The 27642-nt window shown below is 36.2% G+C and overlaps 1 long non-coding RNA gene across 1 annotated transcript in view; it reads left to right on the forward strand.

Annotated features, from left to right (window-relative positions):
- The window catches only part of LOC307175727, a 126518-nt gene extending 99177 nt beyond the window's left edge, over positions 1-27341 (forward strand). Inside the window, exon 3 of the long non-coding RNA XR_013824438.1 lies at positions 27234-27341. This is a non-coding gene — a long non-coding RNA (uncharacterized lncRNA). The remainder of the gene's footprint in view (positions 1-27233) is intronic.
- The last annotated feature ends 301 nt before the right edge of the window (positions 27342-27642 follow it).

Below are 27642 nucleotides of genomic sequence, written 5' to 3' on the forward strand. Positions count from 1 at the left end.
CTCAGTTATTCTGCTATTGATCCCTTCTAGAGAATTTTTCACTTCATTTATTGGGTTGTTCATCATTGCTTGTTTCCTCTTTAGTTCTTCTAGGTCCTTGTTAAATGTGTCTTGCATTTTCTCTATTCTATTTCCAAGATTTTGGATCATCTTTACTATCATTATTCTGAATTCTTTTTCAGGTAGACTGCTTATTTCCTCTTCATTTGTTAGGTCTGGTGGGTTTTTACCTTGCTCCTTCATCTGCTGTGTGTTTTTCTGTCTTCTCATTTTTCTTATCTTACTGTGTTTGGGGTCTCCTTTTTGCAGGCTGCAGGTTCGTAGTTTCCCGTTGTTTTTGTTGTCTGTCCCCAGTGGCTAAAGTTGGTTCAGTGGGTTGTGTAGGCTTCCTAGTGGAGGGGAGTAGTGCCTGTGTTCTGGTGGATGAGGCTGGATCTTGTCTTTCTGGTGGGCAGGTCCACGTCTGGTGGTGTGTTTTGTGGTGTCTGTGGCCTTATTATGATTTTAGACAACCTCTCTGATAATGGATGGGGCTGTGTTCCTGTCTTGCTAGATATTTGGCATAGGATGTCCAGCACTGTAACTTGCTGGTCGTTGAGTGAAGCTGGGTCTTGGTGTTGAGATGGAGATCTCTAGGAGATTTTCGCCATTTGATATTGTGTGGAGCTGTGAGGTCTCTTGTGGACCAGTGTCCTGAAGTTGGCTCTCCCACCTCAGAGGCACAGCACTGACTCCTGGCTGGAGCACCAAGAGCCTTTTATCCACACGGCTCAGAATAAAAGGGAGAAAAAAAAAAAAAACGAAAGAAAGAAAGAAAGAAAGAAAGAAAGAAAAAGAAAGAAAGAAAGAAGGAAGGAAAGAAAGGAGGGAGGGAGGGAGGGAGGGAGGGAGGAAGGAAGATAAAATAAAAATAAATAAATAAAGTTATTTAAATAAAAAATAATTATTAAGAAAAATATTTTTTTAAAAAGTAAAGAAAAAAAAAAATGGACAGACAGAACCCCAGGACAAATGGTGAAAGCAAAGCTTTACAGTAGGCAAAATCTCACACAGAAGCATACACATACACACTCACAAAAAGAGGAAAAGGGGAAAAAATAATATATCTTGCTCTCAAAGCCCACCTCCTCAATTTGGGATGATTTGTTGTCTATTCAGGTATTCCACAGATGCAGGGTACATAGGTAGATTGTGGAGATTTAATCCGCTGCTCCTGAGGCTGCTGGGAGAGATTTCCCTTTCTCTTCTTTGTTCGCACAGCTCGGAGGGTTCAGCTTTGGATTTGTCCCCGCCTCTAAGTGTAGGTCGCCTGAGGGCGTCTGTTCTTCGCTCAGACAGGACGGGGTTAAAGGAGCCGTTGATTCGGGGGCTCTGGCGCACTTAGCATGGGGGGAGGGAGGGGTGCGGATGCGGAGCGAGCCTGCGGCGGCAGAGGCCACCATGACTTTGCCCCAGCCCGAGGCGCGCAGTGCGTTCTCCCGGGGAAGTTGTCCCTGGATTACGGGACCCTGGCAATGGCGGGCTGCTCAGGCTCCCGGGAGGGGAGGTGTGGAGGGTGACCTGTGCTCGCACACAGGCTTCTTGGTGGGGGCAGCAGCAGCCTTAGCGTCTCATGCCCATCTCTGGGGTCCACGCTGTTAGCCGCGGCTCGCGGCCGTCTCTGGAGCTCCTTTAAGCAGTGCTCTTAATCCCCTCTCCTCGCGCACCAGGAAACAAAGAGGCAAGAAAAAGTCTGTAGCCTCTTCGGCAGGTCCAGACTTTTCCCCGGACTCCTTCCCGGCTAGCCGCGGCGCACTAAGCCCTTCAGGCTGTGTTCACGCCGCCAACCCCAGTCCTCTCCCTGCGCTCCGACCTCCGAAGCCTGAGCCTCAGCTCCCCGCCCCCATCCGCCCCGGCGGGTGAGCACACAAGCGTCTCGGGCTGGTGAGTGCCGGTCGGCACCGATCCTCTGTGCGGGAATCTCCCCGCTTTACCTCCGCGCCCCTGTTGCTGTGCTCTCCTCCGCGGCTCTGAAGCTTTCCCCCTCCACCACCCGCAGTCTCTGCCCGCGAAGGGGCTTCCTAGTGAGTGGAAACCTTTCCTCCTTCACAGCTCCCTCCCACTGGTGCAGGTCCCGTCCCTATTCTTTTGTCTCTATTTTTTCTTTTGCCCTACCCAGGTACGGGGGGAGTTTCTTGCCTTTTGGGAGGTCTGAGGTCTTCTGCCAGCATTCAGTGGGTGTTCTATAGGAGCAGTTCCACGTGTAGATGTATTTCTGACGTATCTGTGGGGAGGAACGTGATCTCTGCGTCTCACTCTTCTGCCATCTTCCTGAACTCCCTCAGGGTTCATCTTTGAGGTAAGGAAATAGCAAAACTGAAAAGGAGGAGGGGAGAACTGAAGTGGCATTTTTTTCTTTTGATATACTAAGATGGTGTATGATAATCATGTTCTCTTTTCAATGTAGGAAGACAGTGTTCTCTAACCATTCCTGAATACCACTAATTCAAAAGTTTTACTAAAAAATGTTTAGTGTCAATTTTCAGGGTGTAAAACTTTCCTATTCTATAGTCTACATTTTTGCTAAAAATACTTATGTAAGCAAGAGCTAATATAGACCTACAGAATTAGTTTAAAGCTATGACATGGGCCCACCATTGCCTTATCTACAGTAAAGCAAGCAGTATCAATAGTGCAATAGACTATGAATAGTTTGTTCTTCACAGATACCTTTAGATCAAGCCAAACTTATTAGTGTGACTGCTTTTCAATAGATAAGCTATTCTTTACTATATTTCTAGGCAAAATGCTTAATATATATTGAGAATATGATACCTTTGAAAAGTGTCATTTAAGCAGCAATTGGAAACCTTCAGCAAACATGCATTGACAGTCTTCTCTGAATTAGAAATAAGTGCTGGCCACTGGAGATACCCTTGTGAATAGAGCCAGTCTATTCTTTCAAGACGCTTGTACTCTGGTAAAGCAAAAGATACATTACGACTGTAGTCACGGGTCAAGCAGAGGTCAGTTTATGAAATAGTAAAAGTACTAACACAGTGTTACCAAAAATATGAATGAGAATTTCTGACTACAACAGAAGGGATAGTTTGTAGGAAAGAAGTATTTGATATGAATCTTGAGAGAAAAGTGGAATTTCAACAAATAGAGGGTGTAGATCAACGGCAAAAACAAAGGTGAAAGGCTTTAAAGAAGCTGAAGTGTTCCGGGCATAGAAAGTAGAATTGTGTGATTAGATTGTAAGGTGTATAGAGAAGAAGAAGGTGGGGAGTTGAGACTGGAAAGTTATACTAGGTCCAAATTACAGAGGGACTTTCTGTTATGCTAAGACATTTGAACTTTATTCTCTACTAAATGAGGAACCATTGATGGTTCTGAGTGAGTAAATGGCATGATGACAATTGTCTTAAAAGAAGATAACTCATATGACAACATAAACAATGGATTGAGAGAGAAAGACAGGCAAGAAAGCATTTTAAAGGATTATTGTTATAGTCCAGGTGACAGATCATGAATGACTGAACCAAGAAAGTGAGAGTGTGCTGTTCAGTGGGACAAATTCCAAAAAACTTGCATAACGGTAGAGTTGATTTAACAAGAAGTTATCTGAATGAATGAAACGAAAACAAGGGAAGAGTTCAAAGAACAGCTGAGTGAGAAGACGGTACTTCTTAGTTAACGTGCAGAAGCCAATTGGGGTAGGGGCATCAGAATTTGGCTTTGATCCCATTGGATAACGTTTGAAAAGGAACAGTTGTACTTAGAAATAATAACTTCCTTTATAAACTTAGCATCAGTAAATTAGTGGACAAAAACCAGATTGCAGTGAATACAAGGAATGAAAAGTAGAAGTTGTCAAGGCAGCACATGTAGGCTTCTTTTGAGAGATGTACAACTAATTGGTCTGGTAATGCATTCTTGGATCTGCTTGTCAAATATATTTCTGATATTCTTTCATCTTAAAATTATTTTGAGTGGGGTTGATAGGGAATAAGTCCAATAAAGTATTATAAAAAAGTATGAGGTTAGACAAAAAGAAGGTAACAGACAAAATTAGTCCAGACAGTAATGAGCTTAGGAAGATAGTGCTATCAAAACCATGGCTGCTTAGCTAATGCTACTGAGTTTGCTTGCATAAAATTAAAAATGGAAAAATAGTGTACTTTCAGAGAAAAGGAAAAGAAACCTATTTTGCATTCACCTTAAACATTTATATGTGAGAGCTGGAAATTACCCTAGAAATTACTCCATCTCATTTTACTTGGGAAACCTGAGGCAAAACAAACATCTCTTCCCAATTCAGTTTAAATTTCTCTCCATAACATAAAAGAACTGCATGTAATACATGCTCAATAAATGTTAGTAAATGGGAAAAAATCAATGACACAGAAGCCTCTGGTTGGTTCCATTTTTATCTATAGATGGGATATAAATGATACGAAGACAATCAGACTTGTGCTGTATCTTAAGGGGAGAGGAGAAAACCCAAGACACAACCTCCAGTTACGTACTGCAAAGAAACAGCAGCTTCAGACAAAACAGTGTGACCGGAGGAAATGGGAAGTCAAGATGCTGAGAGAAGACAAGTAATTTGGGTGACCAGAATTTGTGTGGTGTCATATGATGCTGAAGTTTAGTCTAGGAATATTTTAGGAAGGATGTTAATTTACATACAGTTTAGATTAATGAATTAGGGAAGATTTAGTAATAGGTTAAGGGGACATTTCATACAGAAAAGTTAGAATGTTTATGATCCAGGTGGATGGAAAAGAAATTATGAATAGTGGGAAATAAATTGCTAATCTTGGTTCTAGTTTAGAGCATGGAATGGGATGTTATCAGATGGAAAGAAATGATTGCTATAGTGTCAGCATATAGAAAGTTGCTAAGCATATTATCGGGTTAAAATTGAATATGATAGTTGCTCATAAATTTTCCGCAGAATCATGCTTTTTAATATAAAATCGTGTTGAAGGGGCAAATCTGCTGAGTGTAGAAGGCTGCAAAGGAAATCATTACAAGACAAAGGAAATGGCCTTTAGGAGGAGGCAAAAATAGAAAAGTAGATCACTCTTAAAGGATTCCCAATAAATACTTTGAATAAATCAATTAATAAAGAAATTATTGAAAACTAGTGATAAAAATGTATTTGATTTAAAAGCCAAGGAATACTTGGCTTCCCCAACGTCACTGTCATGTTCTGACCTTTTGTCAACTCACCCTCATTCACTGGGAAATTGGTACCTGATTTGTTGTCTTTCTTTCCATTCAAATTTCTGATATATATCCTAGGAGAGTTTATCATCTTCATAGAAAATTTGTCCCAGTATCTTTTCTTTGTAAAGTATCTTCTCTAAGTCTAGTATCTTTACTCCTTGACCTTAACAGCTTTCACTTTTATTCCACATTCCACCACCTCTCATTCCCAAAGTCACATTTTGGGTCTTGTCATCAACAGGAACTGTTGCATGACAAAAATCATAATCTCAAATATCCCATTTTGTGACAACTGTTCATGTAAAAACCTCAAAATGTATGAAACAAAAGTGTTGCTGGGAAAACAAAGCTAAAACAATCCTGGATCGCACGTGAATAACATTATGTCCAGACTAAGAAATACTGCAGTCTCACCTATTCAATAACTTAAAATTATTATCATTTTGATTGCTATTATTATTTCTTTTTATTATGGTAGTTCTGAAGCTAGATTTTTAAAATTGAAGTATAGTTTACTTACAATATAATGTTAGTTTCAGGTGTACAACATGCTATATTTTTATAGATTATACTTCATAAAAATCTTTATGAAATATTGACTATATTCCCTGTGCTATACATTACATCTTTGTAACTTATTTATTTTATACCTAGTAGTTTGTACCTCTTAATCCCCTTCACTTATTTTGTCCCTCCTCCCCTCCCCCCTCCCGCTCTTCCCTCAGGTAACCACTAGTTTGTTCTCTCTATATATGAGTCAGTTTCTATTTTGTTATAATTGTTTACTTGCTTTATTTTTTAGGTGCAACATATAAGTGAAAACATAGTATTTGTAGTTCTCTGTCTGATTTATTTCACTAAGCACTATACCCTCCAGGCTCATCCATGTTGTCCAAATGGCAAAATTTCATTCTTTTCTATGGCTGAGTAATATTCATTATACATATATATATCATATACATATCATATATATCATATCATATATACATACATATCATATATATATCATTGTACATATATATACATATTTTATATATATACATATACATATATATATATATATCACATCTTCTCCATTCATCTGTTGATGGACACTTAGGTTGCTCCCATATCTTGGCTATTGTAAATAATGCTGCTATGAACATTGGGGTGCATGTATCTTTTCAACTTAGTGTTTTAGTTTCCTTTGGATAAACACCCAGGACTGGCATTTCTGGATAACATGGTAGTTCTCTTTTGATTTTTTGAGGAACCTCCATACTATTCTCCATAGTGCCTGCACCAATTTAGACTCCCACCAACAATGCACGAGGGCTCCCTTTTTGCCACATCCTTGCCAACACTTGTTATTTCTTGTCTTTTTGAAGATAGCCATTCTGAGAGATGTGCGGTAATATCTCATTGTGGTTTTCATTTGCATTTCCCTGATTTGCATTTTCCCTGACTAGTAATGTTGAGCATGAACCTAGATTTTTATGGCTAATTCTGGGAAACATTCTTGTACTAACAGTATCCTACTGATTACCTAGAGGAGGGGACCAAAATGGTTAGAATGTAATCTGAAAGAGCCTGAACCTCAAAGAGCCTCAAGAATAAATAGAACAACATATAGACATAACATAAAATGATGAAAATGAAGATAAGGAGAAAAGTCTTAAAAGCAGTCAGAGAGAGAGGAAAAAAAGACAATATTACTTAAAGGGAAAGTGACAACACTAAAAGACCAAAAGACAAGTTAACGAGATCTTTAAAGTGCTGGGGAAAAGACTTATCAACCCAGGATTCTATATTTAATAAAATCATCCTTTAAATATAAAGAGGAAAAGATTTTCAAATCAAAGAAACAAGAAAATACAACATTAGTAGACCTGCACTATAAGCAATACTAAAGGAAGTTATTCAACATGAGGGGAAATAATACTTGATGGAATCTCAGATTCACAGGAAGGGATAAAAAGTAGTGGAAACACAACATTGTAATTCAACTACACTTCAATAAAAAATAAATTTAAAAAAAGCAATGGAAATGTTCAGTATCGTTCCTGAAGCCTAAGATCTTCTGACAAGCAATGGTAGAAAAATCATAACATTTTAAAATAAGTTTCCTTGGAGTTAGTAGAGTTGGGAATATTTCTCTTATGGATAGACATATAACTAATAAATTTTATATGCAGGTGTTCCACAAAAATAACTGAAATTGAAAAATACAGTTTGAAAAGTGGATGGGAATTTCTTTCTACACAGATTGGGACAAAGCCAATCAAAATGATTCAGAAGCTCAAGAACATGAGGTTATAGAGGATCTGACTGTTGCTTTCTTAACTGTTGTATAGATAATATTCAAAGCTTCCAGAATTCAGGCAACCACAGGAAATAGTTCATACATTATGCAGTTGTCAAAGACCCTAGAGTATTTTATTTTGTGGTTTTTGGGTAACTAGATAAACCTAAGTGATGGTCAAGACTCTGTAGGAAAAGCCGTTTACAGCACAGAAACAACAGCAACTATCTGTACTTTGAAATGAGTGCAAAAGATGCCATAAAATGTTACAGTGACCTTTAAGAAAGCCAACTCGAAGAGTGCTTGATACTTAGAACAGGTCATATTTACAACAGACTGTTAATCTCTACTAAATCCTAAACCTAGTTTATCCTACTGTTGACTGATACAGAGTGCCAGTGTACTCTAACCAACTCACACACACACACCATATAACTACAAAAGGGGATTGTAGACTATATATTTGCAGAAATGTACCATCAACTAATGTCAATAAACTAAACTATACTGTTGCTTCTTTCGTGGGTAGGAAAAAAAACATCTGCTCACTGAGTAGTCTGCTTACTGAATCACAGAACTTCATACTGATAAACTTTAAGGGGGGTCTAATGGCAATAATTCTTTAATTATCTGACTAGAGAGCTGATAATCATAGAGAGAACCAAAATATTAATTATTATTAAAAGACTAATATCCTAAAAAGGATAACAGAATGAAACCACACATTACAAACTTTTTTTAAACATCTTTATTGTAGTATAATTCCTTTACAATGGTGTGTTAGTTTCTGCTTTATAGCAAAGTGAATCAGTTATACATACACATATATCCCCATATCTCTGCATTCTTGCATCTCGCATCCTCCCACCCTTCCTATCCCACCCCTCTAGGTGGTCACAAAGTACCAACCTGATCTCCCTGTGCTGTGTGGCTGCTTCCCACTAGCTATCTATTTTACGTTTGGTAGTGTATATACGTCCGTGTAACTCTCTCACTTTTTCACAGCTTACCCTTCTCCCTCCCCATATCCTCAAGTCCATGCTCTAGTAGGTCTGTGTCTTTATTCCCGTCTTACCCCTAGGTACTTCATGACCTTTTTTTTTTTTCCTTAAATTCCATATATATGTGTTAGCATACGGTATTTGTTTTTCTCTTTCTGACTTACTCCACTCCGTATGACAGACTCTAAGTGCATCCACCTCACTAAAAATAACTCAATTTTGTTTCTTTTTATGGCTGAGTAATACTCCATTGTATATATGTGCCACACCTTCTTTATCCATTCATCTGTTGATGGACACTTAGGTTGCTTCCATGTCCTGGCTATTGTAAATAGAGCTGCAATGAACATTTTGGTACATGACTCTTTTTGAATTATGGTTTTCTCAGGGTATATGCCCAGTAGTGGGATTGCTGGGTCATATGGTAGTTCTATTTGTAGTTTTTTAAGGAACCTCCATACTGTTCTCCATAGTGGCTGTATCAATTTACATTCCCACCAACAGTGCAAGAGGGTTCCCTTTTCTCCACACCCTCTCCAGCATTTATTGTTTCTAGATTTTTTGATGATGGCCATTCTGACTGGTGTGAGACGATATCTCATTGTAGTTTTGATTTGCATTTCTCTAATGATTAATGATGTTGAGCATTCTTTCATGTGTTTGCTGGCAATCTGTATATCTTCTTTGGAGAAATGTCTATTTGGGTCTTCTGCCCATTTTTAGATTGGGTTGTTTGTTTTTTGTTATTGAGCTGCATGAGCTGCTTGTAAATTTTGGAGATTAACCCTTTGTCAGTTGCTTCATTTGCAAATATTTTCTCCCATTCTGAGGGTTGTCTTTTGGTCTTGTTTATGGTTTCCTTTGCTGTGCAAAAGCTTTTAAGTTTCATTAGGTCCCATTTGTTTACTTTTGTTTTTATTTCCATTTCTCTAGCAGGTGGATCAAAAAGGATCTTGCTGTGATTTATGTCATAGAGTGCTCTGCCTATGTTTTCCTCTAAGAGTTTGATAGTGTCTGGCCTTACATTTAGGTCTTTAATCTATTTTGAGTTTATTTTTGTGTATGGTGTTAGGGAGTGTTCGAATTTCATACTTTTACATTTACCTGTCCAGTTTTCCCAGCACCGCTTATTGAAGAGGCTTTCTTTTCTCCACTGTATATTCTTGCCTCCTTTATCAAAGATAAGGTGACTATATGTGCGTGGGTTTATTGCTGGGCTTTCTATCCTGTTCCTATATTTATGTTTTTGTGCCAATACCATACTGTCTTGATAAATGTAGCTTTGTAGTATAATCTGAAGTCAGGGAGCCTGATTCCTCCAGCTCCGTTTTTCTTTCTCAAGGTTGCTTTGGCTATTCAAGGTCTTCTGTGTTTCGATACAAATTGTGAAATTTTTTGTTCCAGTTCTGTGAAAAATGCCAGTGGTATTTTGATAGGGATTGCATTGAATCTGTAGATTGCTTTGGGTAGTAGAGTCATTTTCACAATATTGATTCTTCCAATCCAAGAACATGGTATATCTCTCCATCTGTTTGTATCATCTTTAATTTCTTTCATCAGTGTCTTATAATTTTCTGCATACAGGTCTTTTGTCTCCTTAGGTAAGTTTATTCCTAGATATTTTATTCTTTTTGTTGCATTGGTAAATGGGATTGTTTTCTTAATTTCACTTTCGGATTTTTCATCATTAGTGTATAGCAATGTAAGAGATTTCCGTGCATTAACTTTGTATCCTGCTACTTTACCAGATTCATTGATTAGCTCTAGTAATTTTCTGGTGGCATGTTTAGGATGCTCTATGTATAGTATCATGTCATCTGCAAACAGTGACAGCTTTACTTCTTCTTTTCTGATTTGGATTCCTTTTATTTCTTTTTCTTCTCTGATTCCTATGGCTAAAACTTCCAAAACTATGTTGAATAATAGTGGTGAGTGTTGGGCAACCTCATTTTGTTCCTGATCTTAGTGGAAATGGTTTCAGTTTTTCACCATTGAGGACGATGTTGGCTGTGAGTTTGTCATATATGGCCTTTATTATGTTGAAGGAAGTTCCCTCTATACCTACTTTCTGGAGGGTTTTTATCATAAATTGGTGTTGAATTTTGTCAAAGTTTTTCTCTGCATCTATTGAGATAATCATATGGTTTTTCTCTTTCAATTTGTTAATATGGTGTATCACATTGATTGATTTGTGTATATTGAAGAATATTCACATTCCCGGGATACAGCCCACTTGATCATGGTGTATGATACTTTTAATGTGCTGTTGGATTCTGTTTGCTAGTATTTTGTTGAGGATTTTTGCATCTATGTTCATCAGAGATATTGGCCTGTAGTTTTCTTTCTCTGTGACATCTTTGTCTGGTTTTGGTATCAGGGTGATGGTGGCCTCGTAGAATGAGTTTGTAAGTGTGCCTCCCCCTGCTATATTTTGGAAGAGTTTGAGAAGGATAGGTGTTAGCTCTTCTCTAATTTTTTTTTTTCCCCGTGGTACACAGGCCTCTCACTGTTGTGGCCTCTCCTGTTGCAGAGCTCAGGCTCTGGACACGCAGGCTCAGAATCCATGGCTCATGGGCCTAGCCGCTTCGTGGCATGTGGGATCTTCCTGGACTGGGGCACGAACCCGTGTCCTCTGCATCGGCAGGCAGACTCTCAACCACTGCGCCACCTCTAAATGTTTGATAGAATTTGCCTGTGAAGCCATCTGGTCCTAGGCTTTTGTTTGTTGGAAGATTTTTTTATCACAGGTTCAATTTCAGTGCTTGTGATTGGTCTGTTCATATTTTCTGTTTCTTCCTGGTTCAGTCTCAGAAGGTTGTGCATTTCTAAGAATTTGTGCATTTCTTCCAGGTTGTCCATTTTATTGGCATATAGTTGCTTGTAGTAATCTCTCATGATCCTTTGTGTTTCTGCAGTGTCAGTTGTTACTTTTTTTTCATTTCTAATTCTATTGATTTGAGTCTTGTCCCTTTTTTTCTTCAAGAGTCTGGCTGATGGTTTATCAATTTTGTTTATCTTCTCAAAGAACCAGCATTTAGTTTTATTGATCTTTGCTATCGTTTCCATCATGTCTTTTTCATTTATTTCTGATCTGATCTTTATGATTTCTATCCTTTTGCTAACGTTGGGGTTTTTTTGTTCTTCTTTCTGTAATTGCTTTAGGTGTAAGGTTAGGTTGTTTATTTGAGATGTTTCTTGTTTCTTAAAGTAGGATTGTACTGCTATAAGCTTTCTTCTTAGAACTGCTTTTGCTGCATCCCATAGGTTTTGGGTCGTCATGGTTTCATTGTCATTTGTTTCTAGGTATTTTTTGATTTCCTCTTTGATTTCTTCTGTGATCTTTTGGTTATTAAGTAGTGTATTGTTTAGCCTCCATATGTTTGTATTTTGTACAGATTTTTTTCCCTGTAATTGATATCTAGTCTCATAGCATTGTGGTCTGAAAAGATACTTGACACAATTTCAATTTTCTTAAATTTACCAAGGCTTGATGTATGACCCAAGATATGATCTATCCTGGAGAATGTTCCATGAGCACTTGAGAAGAAAGTGTATTCTGTTGTTTTTGGATAGAATGTCCTATAAATATCAATTCAGTCCATCTTGTTTAATGTGTCATTTAAAGCGTGTGTTTCCTTATTTATTTTCATTTCAGATGATCTGTCCATTGGTGAAAGTGGGGTGTTAAAGTCCCCTACTATGATTGTGTTACTGTCGATTTCCCCTTTTATGGCTGTTAGTATTTGCCTCATGTATTGAGGTGCTCCTACGTTGGGTGCATAAGTATTTACAATTGTTATATTTTCTTCTTGGAATGATCCCTTGATCATTATGTAGTGTCCTTCTTTGTCTCTTGTAATTGTCTTTGTTTTAAAGTCTATTTTGTTTGATATGAGAATTGCTACTCCAGCTTTCTTTTGATTTCAATTTGCATGGAATATCTTTTTCCATCCCCTCACTTGCAGTCTGTATGTGTCCCTAGGTCTGAAGTGGGTCTGTTGTAGACAGCATATATATGGGTCTTGTTTTTGTATCCCTTTAGCCAGTCTATGTCTTTTGGTTGGAGCATTTAATCCATTTATATTTAAGGTCATCATTGATATGTATGTTCGTATTACCATTTTCTTAATTGCTTTGGGTTTGTTGTTGTAGGTCTTTTCCTTCTCTTGTGTTTCCTGCCTAGAGAAGTTCCTTTAACATTTGTTGTAAAGCTGGTTTGGTGGTGCCGAATTCTCTGTTTTTGCTTTTCTGTAACGTTTTTAATTTCTCCCTTAAATCTGAATGAGATCCTTCCTGCGTAGAGTCATCTTGGTTTTATGTTTTTCCCCTTCATCACTTTAAATATGTCCTGCCACTCCCTTCTGGCTTGCCGAGTTTCTGCTGAAAGATCAGCTGTTAACCTTATGGGGATTCCCTTGTGTGTTATTTGTTGTTTTTCCCTTGCTGCTTTTAATATTTTTTCTTGGTATTTAATTTTTGATAGTTTGATTAATATGTGTCTTGGTGTGTTGCTCCTTGGATTTATACTGTAAGCACATACACTTTTAACAGAGAAAGGAAGGGTATTTTTGAATTTTGTTTAGATGATTTAACTAAGGTTGTTCCTGGAGTGCAAAGCCTCCTGTTGGATTTTAGCAAGTCTATCAAGGCAGGTGGTTTTCATGATGCAATAATTGCCAGAGCAACTCACAGGTCACTTGCTAATTATCTCCTTCAATTTAAATGAAAAAATCCTCAGCCTAGTCCCACAAGTGTAATCCATTAGTGGGAGTTCATGCTTATCTTTGTCTGCATTTCTTATACTTTTGATTCATTTCACAAACTGATCATTTAGAAAATTTTTAGAATATGATATATAGGATTAACATCTCAGATGTGTCCCACTGGTTAGGAATATGTCTATTATGTACCACTCCATCTCAACAACCAGGAGGGAAAGCAGAATGTATAAAGGTATGCAGTTGTTTTTCCCACCGTCCTTCTCTCTGTCACTAACTAAATCCCAGATGTGGATATTTAGTCTTGCCCTCCTTCTACTGGGAAATTACCTCATGCCTCCCTGACTCATGAGCTATATACACAGATACTGTAGGTCATTTCCCACTAAAGTATTATATTTTGGAAGCAGAATACTAAAATTTTAAAATAACACAAGTAAAACAGTCCAAAAGTCTGAAACTATCTTGGAAAACTCTGTGATATTTTATATTGCAAAAGTAGAGTAAGCATATTTACCAGTTAATCAAGACTTGTATTAAATGTTTACATCTACTATTAAGCATAATACATAGACATTGTATGTAAGAGGAGCAAAGCTAACAAACATGGGATAATAATGCAGGAATGCTTGGAAATATGTGACCAAGTGCTAAGTGAGACAGGTTATATAAATGCAATGAAAATTCAGAGATGGCTGAGAATCTAAGTAGTCAAAGTTTTCAATGAGGCAGAGAGAGGTTGGCCTTAATTAAAGGTGAAATTTAAAAGTGGATACCATTTGGATTGGGATAAAAGAGGAAGGACATGGCCAGAAAGAGACTTGACCAATGACATGGGAGGAAAATCACATAGTGTGGGGTAGAAAGAGAAGCTGAGAGAAAAATTGTGAAGACTATATTAGAAGTTTAGCTATGCAAAGAAGAACAGGTAACCAAGGTTTGATTTTTGAGAAACTCAAAAAATGTAATGAAGAGATTAGACATGCTATGGTGGGCCATCATGCACCATTTGTAGTTCCTGGAGGTAAAAGACCACAAGAGAGAATTTGTGTTTTAGGAAGTCTGGACTGAAATGCAAATAGATTGTCAGTGAAAGAAACTAGCGACACAAGGTTGAATCTGGGTGCTATTGCAATAATTCAGATATAGAATTACAAAATTGTGACCCAGCATAATGGGAGTAGGAATAAGTGAGTAAATACAACAGGCATTGAAAAGTAAAACTTAATAAAATTTAGTGGCTGCTGAGATAATGGAACTACTAATATGTAATGTCAGAGGAGTTTGTAAAGCCAGCAACATAAAAGGTTAATAGTGGCACAGATAAAGACATTGGCAAGGAATGGAAAGTGATTCCAACATTTTCATTTTCTAATTTAAGCATAAGGAATTTATTTTGAACAAAGAATATCCATGTGGAGGTGTTTTATAGGAAGTGAAGAATATAAGATTGAAAATGGAGTAAGAAGTCAGGGCAGCTGATGTTGATTTGAGCATCATTTACCCAGAACTAACATTGGATTACACTCCTTAGCTCTTGCCTCATTCCCCCCTATAATGTGGTGTGATGGTTAAATTTATGTGTCATCTTGACCGGGTCATGTGGCACCCAGACATTTGGCCAAATACCATTCTGGGTATGTCTGTGAGGGCTTCTCTGAATGAGATTAGTATTTGAATTGGTAGACTGAGTGAAACAGACTGCCCTTCCTAAGTAGGAGAGCCTCATCCAATCAGCTGAAGGCTTGAATAGAACAAAAAGACTGTCCCTCTTTCTGGTAAAGGAAACTTGTGCTGTCTGACCGCTTTGAGCTGGGACATCAGAGTTTTTCCTGCCTTTGGACTCAAATTGAAACATTGGCTCTTCCTGGGTTTTGAGCCTGAGGGCATTCAGACTGGAATTACACCATCAGTTCTCCTAGGTGTCCAGCTTGCTGATTGCAGATCTAGGGACTTGCCAGACTTCATAATCACATGAGCCAATTTTTTATAGAAAATTAATCTATCTCTCTCTCTATATATAGAGAGAAATATTGATAATAATATATAGATTAATGTATGTTATTTATATATAAAATATATACAAAGGGGAATAATATATTTTATGTATATATTGAGAGAGAGAGAGAAAATTTATATGGTTATATGTGTAAGATGCTTTATTTCCCCTACTGGACTGTAAGATATTGACAAAATCACTTATTCTTTTTATTTTTTTTTAACATCTTTATTGGAGTATAATTCCTTTAAATGGTGTGTTAGTTTCTGCTTTATAACAAAGTGAATCAGTTATACATATATCCCCATATGTCTTCCTTCTTGCATCTCCCTCCCTCCCACCCTCCCTATCCCACCCCTCTAGGTGGTCACAAAGTACCGAGCTGATCTCCCTGTGCTATGCGGCTGCTTCCCACTAGCTATCTATTTTACATTTGGTAGTGTGTATATGACCATGCCACTCTCTCACTTTGTCCCAGCTTACCCTTCCTCCTCCCCATATCCTCAAGTCCATTCTCTAGTAGGTCTGTGTCTTTATTCCCATCTTGCCCCTAGGTTCTTCATGACCATTTATTTTTTGTTTTTTAGATTCCATATATATGTGTTACCATATGGTATTTGTTTTTCTCTTTCTGACTTACTTCACTCTGTATGACAGACTCTAGGTCCATCCACCTCACTAAAAATAACTCAATTTTGTTTCTTTCTGTGACTAGGTAATATTCCATTGTATAAATGTGCCACATCTTCTTTATCCATTCATCTGTTAATGGACACTTAGGTTGCTTCCATGTCCTGGCTATGGTAAATAGAGCTGCAGTGAACATTGTGGTACATGGCTCTCTTTGAATTATGGTTTTCTCAGGGTATATACCCAGTAGTGGGATTGCTGGGTCGTATGGTAGCTCTATTTTTAGGTTTTTAAAAAACCTCCATACTGTTCTCCAAAGTGGCTGTATCAATTTACATTCCCACCAACAGTGCAAGAAGGCTCCCTTTTCTCCACACCCTCTCCACCATTTATTGTTTCTAGATTTTTTGATGATGGCCATTCTGACTGGTGTGAGATGATATCTCATTGTAGCTTTGATTTGCATTTCTCTAATGATTAATGATGTTGAGCATTCTTTCTTGTGTTTGTTGGCAATATGTATATCTTCTTTGGAGAAGTGTCTATTTAGGTCTTCTGCCCATTTTAGGATTGGGTTGTTTGGTTTTTTGTTATTGAGCTGCATGAACTGCTTGTAAATTTTGGAGACTGATCCTTTGTCAGTTGCTTCATTTGCAAATATTTTCTCCCATTCTGAGGGTTGTCTTTTGGTCTTGTTTATGGTTTCCTTTGCTGTGCAAAAGTTTTAAAGTTTCATTAGGTACCATCTGTTTACTTTTGTTTTTACTTCCATTTCTCTAGGAGGTGGATCAAAAAGGATCTTGCTGTGATTTATGTCATAGAGTGTTCTGCCTATGTTTTCCTCTAAGAGCTTGATAGTGTCTGGCCTTACATTTAGGTCTTTACTCCATTTTGAGTTTATTTTTGTGTACAATGTTAGGGAGTGTTCTAATTTCATTCTTTTATATGTAGCTGTCCAGTTTTCCCAGCACCACTTATTGAAGAGGCTTTCTTTTCTCCACTGTACATTCTTGCCTGCTAAAGATAAGGTGACCATATGTGTGTGGGTTTATCTCTGGGCTTTCTATCCTGTGCCATTGATCTATATTTCTGTTTTTGTACCAGTACCATACTGTCTTGATTACTGTAGCTTTGTAGTATAGTCTGAAGCCAGGGAGCCTGATTCCTCCAGCTCCGTTTTTCTTTCTCAAGATTGCTTTGGCTATTCGGGGTCTTTTGTGTTACCATACAAATTGTGAAATTTTTTGTTCTAGTTCTGTGAAAAATGCCAGTGGTATTTTGATAGGGATTGCATTGAATCTGTAAATTGCTTTGAGTAGTTGAGCCATTAATTTTGTATCCTGCTACTTTACCAAATTCATTGATTAGCTCTAGTAGTTTTCTGATAGCATCTTTAGGATTCTCTATGTATAGTATCATGTCATCTGCAAACAGTGACAACTTTACTTCTTCTTTGCTGGTTTGGATTCCTTTTATTTCTTTTTCTTCTCTGATTGCTGTCGCTAAATCTTCCAAAACTGTGTTGAATAATAGTGGTGAGAGTTGGGCAACCTCATTTTGTTCCTTATCTTGGTGGAAATTGTTCCATTTTTTCACCATTGAGGACAATGTTGGCTGTGGGTTTGTCATATATGACTTTTATTATGTTGAAGGAAGTTCCCTCTATACCTACTTTCTGGAGGGTTTTTATCATAAATGGGTGTTGAATTTTATCGAAATTTTTCTCTGCATTTATTGAGATGATCATATGGTTTTTCTCCTTCAGTTTGTTAATACAGTTTATCACATTGATTGATTTGCATATATTGAAGAATCCTTGCATTCCTGGAATAAACCCCACTTAATCATGGTGTATAATCCTTTTAATGTGCTGTCACTTATTCTTAATCTTGTTGTCTCTGACATTGCCTAGCATAGTAGTAATAACAAATGGTCAAGTCAGTTTTGGAAAATAAGTCAACCAATGAAGACCCAAAGTTGAGTGAGTCCTAAGGAATGGATATAATGTAAATAAAGATAATACGAATGAAACATTTGCTGTAAAAGTCGGTGCATAATGGAAAGTTCTATGTATTTATTTTTGAAAAATTATAGGAAATATGAAATTAGCAAGAAGGAGTAGGGCAGAGAATAATAAAGTTGAACAATATTTCTGATTGACTATTGGATTCCTTTCAATTGTTCATTTCTTGTAGTACAGAGGAATAATATTGCAATTTTTGAAACAAGGGGAATGGGGAAAATGTGTGAAGAGGAAAACTTAAATTTTAAAGTCAGTAGCATTTTCTCATTTGCTTTTTATGCAGGCCTGCATCTAATGTCTTCTTTTAAAATGGGTATTCCTTTTTAGTATAGTCTGAAGTCAGAGAGCCTGTTTCCTCCAGCTCCATTTTTCTTTCTCAAGATTGCTTTGGCTATTCTGGGTCTTAGGTGTTTTACAAATTGTAAAATGTTTTTTCTATATCTGTGAAAAATGCCATTGTTAATTTGTTAAGGATTGCATAGAATCTGTAGATTGCTTTGGGTAGTATAGTAGTTTTCACAATATTCTATCTTCCAATCCAAGAACGTGGTATATCTCGCCATCTGTTTGTGTTGTCTTTGAATTCTTTCATCAGTGTCTTATAGTTTTCTGTATACAGGTCTTTGGCCTCCTTAGGTAGGTTTATTCCTAGGTATTTCATTCTTTTTGTTTCAGTTATGAATGAGAATGGTTCCTCAATTTCTCTTTCTGATCTTTCATTGTTAGTGTATAGGAATGCAAGAGATTTCTGTGTATTAATTTTGTATCATGCAACTTTACTAAATTCATTGATTAGCTCTAGTAGTTTTCTGGTGGCATCTTTAGGATTTCCTATGTACAGTATTATGTCATCTTCAAACAGTGACAGTTTTACTTCTTCTTTGCCAATTTGGATTCCTTTTACTTCTTTTTCTTCTCTGATTGCCATGGCTAGGACTTCCAAATGTATGTTGAATAATAGTGCCAAGAGTGGGCACCTTTGTCTTGTTCCTGATGTTAAAGGAAATGCTTTCAGTTTTTCACCATTGAGAATAATATTTGCTGTGGCTTTGTCATATATGGCTTTTATTACATTGAAGTAGGTTCCCTGTATGCCCACTTTCTGGAGAGTTTTTATCATAACTGGGTGTTAAATTTTGTTGAAAGATTTTTCTGCATCTATTGAGATTACCGTATTGTTTTCATCCTTCTATTTGTTAATATGGTGTATCACACTGATTGATTTGCATATATTGAAGAATCCTTACATCCCTGGTATAAATCCCACTTGATCGTGGTGTATGATCCTTTTAATGTGTTGTTGGATTCAGTTTGCTAGTATTTTGTTGAGGATTTTTGCAGCTATGATCATCAGTGATATTGGCCTGTACCACCACTATGAAGAACAGTATGGAGGTTCCTTTAAAAACTAAAAATAGGACTACCATATGACCTAGCAATCCCACTACTGGGCATTTACCCAGAGAAAACCATAATTCAAAAAGACACATGCACCCCATTGTTCATTGCAGCACTATTTACAGTAGCCAGGACATGGAAGTGACCCAAACGTCCATCAACAGAGGAATAGATAAAGAAGAAGCGGTACATATATATGATAGAATATTACTCAGCCATAAAAAGGAATGAAATTGGGTCATTTGTAGAGATGTGGATGGACCTAGAGACTGTTATACAGAGTGAAGTAAGTCAGAAAGAGAAAAACAAGTATCATATATTAACGCATATGTGAAATCTAAAAAAATGGTATAGATGATCTTTTTTGCAAAACAGAAATAGAGACACAGACGTAGAGAGCAAACGTATGGGTACCAAGGGGGAACGGGGACATGGGATGAATTGGGAGATGGGGATTGACATATATACACTATTGATACTATGTATGAAACAGATAACTAATGAGAACCTACTGTATACCACAGGGAACTCTACTCAGTGCTCTGCGGTAACCTAAATGGTCACCAAAAAAGCGGCGATATATGTATACATATAGCCGATTCACTTTGCAGTACAGTAGAAACTAACACAACATTGTAAAGCAACTATACTCTAATAAAAGTTTTTTAAAAAGTAGCATGGGTATTCCTTCTTTTAAGTCTCAGTAAATAAAGTTGACAGTTAATGCTGTCTGGTGTTAGCAATGTAGCAAATCATGATTCCCACTTTATAATGTCATATAATTATCTTATTAATAATACTAGTCCATTTTTTTTTTCTATGGACCACACAGATGTAAGAAGCTCAAATTACTTAAGAGCTTCTAGAACTCTGGAAAAGGTAACGGAAATGTTTAAAACAATAGAGATATTTAGTCATCTATCCAAAACCCATGGGTTTAGATATCAAACAAATGTTCATTATCATTAATTCTCCAAACCAAACATGAATAACGTTAATTTTGTAATCAAAACAACTTAAGGTATGTTTATATTTGTGAAATTTAATATTCCAGATGACTCAAAGTAAAGAATCATAGTACACAAAAAATGAGATTGCCTAATGTCAATCTTATTGGATATTTCAACTTTGCATCAGACTAAGATTTAACTACCGCATATTAAGTATCTAGTACATAATAGGCCTATACCAGCAATATCTTGAAAATTGCCCTTTAAGGTAAGTATTGTTATCCTAAATTTACACTCCAGTATACTAATATTTAAAAAGGTAAATTAACTTGTCAAAGATTAAATAAGCTAATAAATTTTAAGCTGGGATTTAAGCCAGGTTCTTTTGACTCCGAATCCAGTGCTTTTTCTGATTATACTTTGCTGGATTGGGTATAACTGGAAAATTTTGTAGATGACTGGGTCTTTTGTGATGCCAAAAAAAGAGATTGTTTTGATATGTGTTAGATAAGTATGAGAACCTTGCCTGCTAATGTATTCCAAAAAACCATCTTTAGAACTCTGCACAATGCTAATCCTAAATCTCTGCTATTGGGAAGCTATATCTCCCAAGTGAGATATTTGCTTGTGATCACAGATGTAAGCAATAGCAGGACCACATCATATTGGTTGCCCGTAGACAAACTCTTGGTCAAAGGACAGTTACTTATTTGACAAATAATTCTTACCAGCTTTCAAAAATATAAGTAAGTTATGAAGTACTGGAAACATTTGCAATTAATTTAAAACTAAAATTTCTGCATAAGCTTAATTCTGCAGGAGTTTAGAAATAAAATATTAAGGACAAACATTTACAATTTGCAGGGAATAATTGTACTAACTTTACAATATGGTCTAAAGGAAGCAAGAATTTTCTTCTTGGATCTTGTATAGAATTGATTATCATTATATTCAACAGAATCTATAAGGGTAATGGATCAGTGTCTAAGAAGCAAACATGACTAGAACACCAAAATTACCTCAAAATTCACTAATAACAAATCAAAATAATTAGGCTTATCATAGTTGTTTATGTATGTCAAATTAATAAATTCATGGTGTTTTTATGTGGATTCTATTGAGAAAATCAAATTGACCTTTCAAAATATGCAATTCAGGGGCTATAGGAATAAATGACTATGATAAAATAAATGTTTTACCAATAAATGTTTCCTTACTTTTAAAAACGTCTTCACACCTGAATGACCAGATGATGCAATTCTTAAGAACAAACAAAAACCCTAATGAAATAGAGAAGATCAACACTACATTTTTTTAAGAAACTGATGATCTACTAATGCAAACCCACTAGTGATATTATCACTGCATCATTTGAGCATTAAAATTTGCCTTATACCTGTCTCCGTCAACTTTTTTCTTTGATTCTCTTTCCTCTCTGTCTCTTTTTTCCACTTCACTTGACTTTCTTCTTTACACTGTCTCCTGACACTGCCTTCTGGAAGCACTTGGGAAAAGGCACACTTCTTTCTCTACGAAAGCCAATTAGACAACATTAGGAATTCTCCCTCTAAGAAATATTTTCTTCAAATACATGTGACTTAGTAAAGAGTTTCAGATGAACATCACTTTATCTAAGGGGAGAATCATATATTTCATTAATTTGAATATAAAGCAGAGATATAATTCAATACATTTAATTCTGAAATATTCACATCATAGAAGTGAGCTGTAGTATAGTGAATCCAAACAGTGACTAGTACAAAAATAATCTACACTGAGCTAATAATTTACATTTGTTTTTAGTTTGGGGGTTTTGTTGTCAAAGTTTATTTTCTCATTTCTTATTTCTTATGCAAGTAATTAAAATTAATGTTCACTTCCTGAATTAGGATCAGTTCAAAAAAAAGACTTAAGATTTTTCCCATAGAAGAATTCATCCAGTAAGTAACTTCACATATTTGAGTTGAATGTGAAACTCTAATGGAATGGTGGTTGCAGAAGCTCTCAAAGAGCAAGTCCTAACATTAGGAGAAGCATTCAAAGAGAAAGCCAAAGAGAAGCTATAACTTGTAAAGCATGGATAATAGAGTCTAGAACTTCATGAGACTATATGAAACTTCAAGGAATAAGAAAAATTAGAGACTCAAAGGTAAAGCTACAAATCTTTAAATATTTTCAAACTCTGGCTTGCTCAACTTCTCCTGAACATTATTGAAAATGCACAAAGGATTTATGAGGGGAGAAATGATTCATTCTTTTAGCTCTTATTTATCATAAATGGATTAGCAATATACATGGGAAACTTTGTAGACTTTAAGAGTCAGAACCAGGGTTTGTCAATCTCTGATGACAAGATGGGAAAGCTCCCTTGAATCTTAAATTAGTCTCCTCGGCTTTTCAGTGTTACTCAGAACCAGGAAATTACACAAGTTTTCTTTTTGCTGCTAAAACTTGGCTTTTAGTCAGAGTTAAGGGTAATGTTAGGTGTAAATCACAAGAGCATTTGGTCCAACTAAAATATTATTTTTGAACTGGGTCTTAGACTAGACCCTCATATATATCAGCTGTTCCCAGGCAGAGTAGTAAAAACATCTGTTTAAAAAACATTGTTTATTTTGTCCTATCTCCTAATGCTGTACTTAAAAACAATTATGACAATACTGGGAAAAAGATTGGGTTTTTCTGTTTTGCATTCATACCAGGGAATTTTTTATTTAAATAATAAAGCAAAGCAACATAGGATCAAAAGTAGTTCTATTACTTAGTTTCTATGAGTTCTGGACTTTTAGGTGCAAGCAGTTCCTGTGATATACTGTCCCTTATATTAGAGCTTCCTAAAATTGTTCCCTCCTCCCTTCCCTCTCTCATTGCTACCCCCAGCACTGTTCCCTTTCCTTTTGCCTAGCCAGGTCCCCTCAGTAGGATCTATTTTTTAAATAGTTCTATCTATGTGCCCAGATGTATTCCAGACTGGGGTATTAAGTATGGATGTCAGAAGCTTCATGTTCTGTATCTAATGGATCTTGAAATTAGATCTTGTTGTCCTTAATCGTGAATTCTAATTACTGACTCTGTCCCTGGGTCTCAGGATTCTGGATGATTTCTCTCCACTCCTCTTGTGAACCAGGGCACAGTTCCTGTCATGTGATCGACAAGCTCATTCCCTTTAAGGAATGAAAACATCTTGAACACAGATTGTTTCTAGTTTTGTTAGCCTCCTCCCCTGGCAGGCTGGATTCTGTGTCCTGTTTCTCTTCTTGTGAGTGGATGGAGTTCCACCATCACCATGAGTATAACTTTGAGGATAGCATACTGCCTCTGTGAGTCTGCTTGTAAATCAGTGCTCTTCCATGGCCACTGATCTTTCTTATATTCATGAAAGCTTGAACTGGGTCTGAAACCCCTACTCAGTGTCTCTGTGCAATTGATCTCATCTTACTGTTCTTTTTTAGGGCCAGCCCCTTAGATTGGTCAGTTTTCCTGGCCTCACAGGTCTGGCTTCTTTTCTTTCTTTCCACTTCTCTCTACGAACTGAATTACTGACGCCTCATTTGCCACAACTTATCCCTGCATGTTCCCATTAACATATCGACGCACCTGGACCCTTGGTGATATTGTAGAAATATTCATACTTGTGTTCAGGAAACATGTGTAACACTCTGCTTACTATTGCAGCCCTGCTCCTCCTCTTCCAAACTCAAACAGAATATTTTTCTTTCCAAAGCCAATCAACAATCATAAGGAAAAAGAATTCTCTCCTGCTCATTTCTTTGTGCTCAACTTCTTCCTCACCCACCACAGCAGCACACAGTGTCACCACCCTCCCACCAAAAATCACGAGCACTATGGAGACAGTCAAATAAATAAGAGGGTCTTAAGGGAGGCCAGGGTGGCTGCAGCAGAGAGAAAAAAAAGAGAACTAGAACTGAGTTTAGGGATGCACATTGAAGCCAAATAGACTAAATCTCTTAAAGCATAGAAATAGAGTGATGTATAATTTGTCACTCAAAGAGGATCCATTTGAGAGTAGAAAGGAACACTATCAATAACTTTACCGATAAAGTTAGGAAAATGATGTAAAATGAGACTACATAGGACTGATTGGAACATATGGTCAACTTATAAATAAGGGAATTTTGTCTCTAGTCTAAGAACAATAAGGAAGCTGTTGAAGTGTTTCAGACTTGTGCATGATTTGACTGGCATTTCAAGAATGCATCTGTGGTTAAAAAAAAAAAAAAGTCAGTCCACACTGTGGCTCCAACCCCTCTCTCTAATATTGATCTTTGCTGTGGGAAAGTCTCTTGGTAATTATCACCAACATGCCTGCTCCAAGTTGTGCTACTACCTGGGTAACACTCCTGGGACCATCAGTGGTATATGATATTTTTCCCTTCACACTTCATAAGGCAATTGAGTTAAACCTGAAGCATTTAAAGATTGTGTGATGGCAGGATCTTAACAGTACTTAATTTTCAAGTGAAAACGTATGTGTTTTAAAAAATAATTATTTTTTTTCTTAAATACTATATACATGTTGAAAGAACTTTTAAAATATGATAATTATAAATATATTTGAGTCCCTTTTTCACATTACATTACTTCATTTTCCCATGTCATTAAAATATCTTGGTAAATATTATTTTAATTTCTGCATACTATGCCATTACATGGAGATAGCATATCTTAATTTCTCAATTGTTGAACATGTTGATAAAAACTTTGGCAAGTATATGTATCCATATTTCAGAACATTGTTTTATAATGGATTCCTAGAAGTGGAATTAGTCTATAGCAGATAAAATCATGTTGAAACCTCTTGATACATATTGCCAAGCTGCTTTCCAGAAAGTTTAAAGTGATATGATTTACAATCACATAAGTATTGTATTAGAAAGCACAAGTCAACGATACTGTCTTGCCACCACTGAGTATGTAGTATTATGTTTTAAAAAGTTTGTCAATCTTATAAGAAAATGCATGGCATATCATTACTGGTATAGTTTGCATTTTCTTAATTCATGGTAACTTAAAACAGGATCTCACACATGTTAGCTATTTGCGTTTTCTCTTTTGTGAATTGCCTATTCACAATGCTTACCCATTTCCTATTTTTTATTAAAGTTATGTTTCTTTTTCAGTTAATTTGTGTGGACTTTAGAAAAACATTTTTATAAACTTTCCTTCCTTTTGCTTTCTTTGGGTTTATATGATTTTTTCTAGATTGTTGAATCATTTAAAAAAATTAAATGGTTTAAAATATAAAAGTCTTACTTTTTCATTAAAATATGTACTACATGCTTAGTGAAGACAGTTGAAAACATGGAAGAAAGAATTTAAAGCTTCCCCTTATTTTTCTATTTTAGTAATAAAATTATTTAAGATTATAATTTGCTTTCTATGCAAAGCTTTGATGTGTGGTATTTCCTTGATATTAATGTGTCATTAAAATTTAATTTAGTCTTTGCTCTAATAATCATTTAAGGGAGTGTTATTTTGTAAAACTTCTCATACCTTTAAATTTATTGCAATTTTCTAGTTTTGTCACTTGTTTAGAAACACTGGCCTGTACCATTACTGCTTTACAGAGTTTATTGTGGTTTTCTTTGTGTCCTAGTATGTAATTTAGTTTTGTAAATGTCCCATGAACAACAGAAAATATATCTTTTTAATTTTCCAATTTATAAGGAAGAGTTTATACCCATAAACTAATCAACTTTATTATGTATATTTTTCAAAACTTCTATGATATCATTCATCTTGTTCTGCAATAAACTGAAAGTAGGATCCATTTTGGCTCCTTGACCAGTAGTAAGTTAAAAATACACTAAAATCTTCCACCAAAATAAATTTTTCAATTTTTCCTCATATTTTATATGACCTTTGATTTGTCCTTGTTTAGGATCTACTTCTGGGTACATGGACATTATCGTGACCCTTGTGTCTCCATTAGGAATTTTACCCTTTAGCAGTAAAAATACTTTATATCTATTTTAACACATATTAATGTTTCTTAATTAATTATTTCACACATCTTTGACTATTTCATTTTTTTCCTTAAGGTTTCAACTTTGTTCAACAGCTTCAAGTTCATTTAACTGGTTCATGTAGCAAACATAACATTGGATTAACTTAACACAATCTGACAGTCTTTTACTTAATAATTTGATCCTTTCATATGTATTATACTATCATAATTTTATATTCATTCATGTTTCTGTCACTTTGTATCATATTCTCTTCATTAATGTTTTCTTTCTGTTCTGTAATTTTTAAATTTCCGTGTGTGTGTGTGTTCTTAGACATCCTAACTCTAGCTGCATAATTTGTTCAAAGACATTTTACAAATATGTGTTTAAATTGAACGTCAAAGTCAATAACATATAAATTTTTAAATCCTCTTTTAAAGTGGGGGGTGTTCACTACCGAATGTAAAATAGCTAGCTAGTGGGAATTAGCCGCATAGCACAGGGAGATCAGCTCGGTGCTTTGTGTCCACCTAGAGGGGTGGGCTAGGGAGGGTGGGAGGGAGATGCAAGAGGAAGGAGATATGGGGATATACGTGTATGTATAGCTGACTCACTTTGTTATACAGCAGAAAATATCACATCATTGTAAAGAAATTATACTCCAATAAAGATGTTTAAAAAAATAAATAAATAAAGGGAGGGTGTTTAATATGTTGTTTTTCTCTCTCTCCTTTACCAGATTTTGTTAATTCAATTAGAGTTGTAAATACCACCAATTTTCTTTAAAAAAAAAAAAAGCATTTATCTTCCTAAAGAAGAATAAAAGGTAATTGTGTTACTTATCTCTATGTGGTCAGTTGTTTCAGTGCTCACTCAAACCATCTCAAGCATGACTATCTCATTCCTCTGTTCCTTACTTTGATTTGCTCATCATCTGCCACCACCAGAAACACAGCAACTCTTCAGGTCTTAGGGCTGAAATTTGAGAAATAAAAATAAAAATTTGAGAAATAAAATCCCCATCTCTCCCATTATCTCCCACCTCAGGCTGATATTAAGAATCTGTACTTGCTTTAGAAGACATCTCAGCTGTCCCGCTGTCCCTTCTATGGGTGTGACTGAACCCCCAGGGCTGTGTTAAGTGCTCTTTTCCTTAGGGCTGGAAATATAATGCAGGTATGTAGTTACGATATAAATTGATATGTTTCTTTGGATTAGAAAAATATTCTTTTCCCTTGAATGTTATTTTTCTTCCATCTTTTCTATTCTTTCATTTGTATGTTGGGTCTTAGGTTGAGTCTTTCATACTTATTATAATTTTAATCCTATTATCTTATATACATTGCTGGGTGGCACAAGGTCTGTTGAGTCAACACTGGCTTGATGGACTCCATGGAATGAGTCTCCTGTTTGATTCAGTACATTCTTACCCTTAATGTTGGCCACTCTGACTTAG

Source organism: Stenella coeruleoalba, assembly GCF_951394435.1.
Source record: "Stenella coeruleoalba genome assembly, chromosome: 17".
NCBI lineage: Eukaryota > Metazoa > Chordata > Mammalia > Artiodactyla > Delphinidae > Stenella > Stenella coeruleoalba.